The following is a 2,500-nucleotide window of genomic DNA, read 5'->3' on the forward strand; positions in this document are numbered from 1 at the left end:
AGGTAGCCGAGCCTCCGCATCCATCGTAATGGCAAATGGGTCTCAGGAAGCCAAACTGAAGGTCCTTTTCATCTAATCCACATGACAACACCTCCTCCATGCTGAACACAAATCCGCCCCTTTCAAGACATTGTAGAGCGAGTTTAGCGAAGGCCAGAAGCTTCTGCTTGCCACTTTTGAAGGTCTCCGCAGGACACCTCATGGTCCATTTCAGAAGTCCAGGACGGGCCGTTGAGTGGCCCAAGAATACTTCTGAAAGAAGCAAGAAGACATTTGTGAGGGTGATGCAAGAGTCTGGTAACTCGAAGTCATCGTACACAGAGCGGAGGTGTTTGAAGCTCTTGAGGATGATCCAACTGAACAACGGGATGGAGCAGAGACTCGACAGGTGAGGGTTGGCGTCAAGCTGCTCGTTCACCAGCGTCCTGTATTCCTGCTCGGGAAAGAGTAGAGCTGTGTATCTCTTCAGGTGTTCAGGTGAGAATCCCCTCAAACACACTTTCTTCCTCAACACCCTGCTTGGGACCTCCGTGCCAGTTCGTGCGGTTAGGATCTTCCGAGAACCCTTGAGCAATTTTCCACACAGCAAATTCATCAGAAGCAGAAGAGGGCTCGTCTTCTCTTCGGGGCAAACCACTTCGGGAGCACTGTCCAGGTCAAAATCCATTTGGATTTCATCATATCCATCAAACGTGAAAAGTACCGTCTCGGGGAACCGTAAGATGTAGTTAAAGACCTCATTATCGGGGTCTGCATCGGGATAGCAATTGTGCTTGAAGATCAAGTCCTTCAACGAGATCTCATACGACTCCTTGAAGGCACTGAACATCCTGCACCTGAATTTGAAGAAGAACTTGGCACGAGTGCTCAGCTCCCGTCTGGACCACAAGTTCTGCAGTTTCTGAAGAACAATTGATTTGCCCACACCAGCATCACCAATGATGAAGATGGTCTCGGCCTGCTGGTTGAAGACCCCCTGGTCTTCTAGAAGTTCATCCAGACTCTGTAAGTATCCCAGACTCTCACCCCTGTCGTTCAAGAGTTCCATCTGCGTGTCCGTGTAAAGATCTTCCAGTGGCGTTTCGTCGCTCTTCGAGTAGGACATGATGAACTGAGTGTCCCTTCCCAGCTCATCTCGGAGCTTCTCACAGTAATTGCTAACTGTGAAGATGCAAGCCAGTTAGTGCACCAAATTAGCTGGAAAAACTATGGACCTTGATGAATTGTGTATCTCTGAAATAGTTTTATATATCATTTTAAATGAAAACACACTTACTTGGGTCAGTGTTAATCACTGGTATAACGCTTATATTGTCTAATGCTGTGTACTGAATATCACCGAACCAAGGCCGCAGGTCAACGTAAGCGTCGTATGCTTCATGAAGTATGTGTATGAAGTATGCACAGCACTCCTCTCCTTTACTCTGCACCAGCTCCAAGATCTTGCGTACCTGCAGGTACAGGTGAGTTTATTAGATCTCAGATAGCACACGTACTCTCGGAGATGATGCTTTTCATCTGGAAAGCATCACAATCTAATGAACCTCTTAAAAAGATCAGATTTACCAAGATTTTAAATCATAAATGTCTCAAAGACATCTGCTGAATAGGGCGAGGACCCTATTGTTCTTCTAGGCATTTATTATTATTATATAATAGCATTTTTGAGGGCCTAAACATACTCAGAATCTCATCAAACTTTGCACATGCATCAGAAGTGGTGAAAATGTTCATCTGATTTGGGTTTCAGAATTAGGTGTGGCAAAATGGCTCGATAGCGCCACCTACAAACTTTCAACGATGTACGCTTCATGCAACGTTTCACCTACAAGTACAAAAATCAGTACACATGTGTAACATGCCAATACCTACAAAAAAGTCTCTTGGAATAAATGTGATTAAGATGAACGTATTACAGAGATTTTTCTATATCTTTCAATCCTTACCACTTGCCCCTCCTCTTACTTTTTTCCAAAAAGTGAGTAAGCTTCTTTCTAATTTTGTCTGGAGTAACAGGAAGCCTAGACTTCAATTGTCCCTTCTATATTTGCCCTATGACGGGGGCTACAATTACCAAATTTATTGTGGTTTTATTGGGCTGCTCAATTGAGGGCTGCAATGTTCTGGTTCTCTAGGGATACAAATATGCCTTGGTTACTGATTGAAATGTTGGCTGCAAGAGGCTTGACACTTGACAACTTCTTACATTCAGCACCCTTAAAGAACTAAAAAGAAAAACAGACAATCCATTTGTGAACAATATAATTGGATAATGAGAACTTATATCACACCTGTGAGATTAAATACATTTAACCCTAGTATTCCTGATTTATTTTTTAAATGCAATAATTTCCAAGGCACATTTTTTCATTGTGTATGGGAATGTGGTGAGGTACAAAAGGTTTGCAGTACATATCTCAATTTACTACTACTCCTATCTCTAAGTCCGGTAATGTGTGTATTGTGTGTCTATGTGGACAATTGCTCTCTGCCTGTCAAA

At 43.2% G+C, this 2,500-nt stretch overlaps 1 pseudogene; it reads right to left on the reverse strand.

The window, feature by feature from the left end:
* The window catches only part of LOC127655731 (nucleotide-binding oligomerization domain-containing protein 1-like), a 22,425-nt pseudogene that overhangs the window by 10,845 nt on the left and 9,080 nt on the right, over positions 1-2,500 (reverse strand).

The sequence above is a fragment of the Xyrauchen texanus genome, chromosome 15 (genome assembly GCF_025860055.1).
Source record: "Xyrauchen texanus isolate HMW12.3.18 chromosome 15, RBS_HiC_50CHRs, whole genome shotgun sequence".
Classification (NCBI taxonomy): Eukaryota; Metazoa; Chordata; class Actinopteri; order Cypriniformes; family Catostomidae; genus Xyrauchen; species Xyrauchen texanus.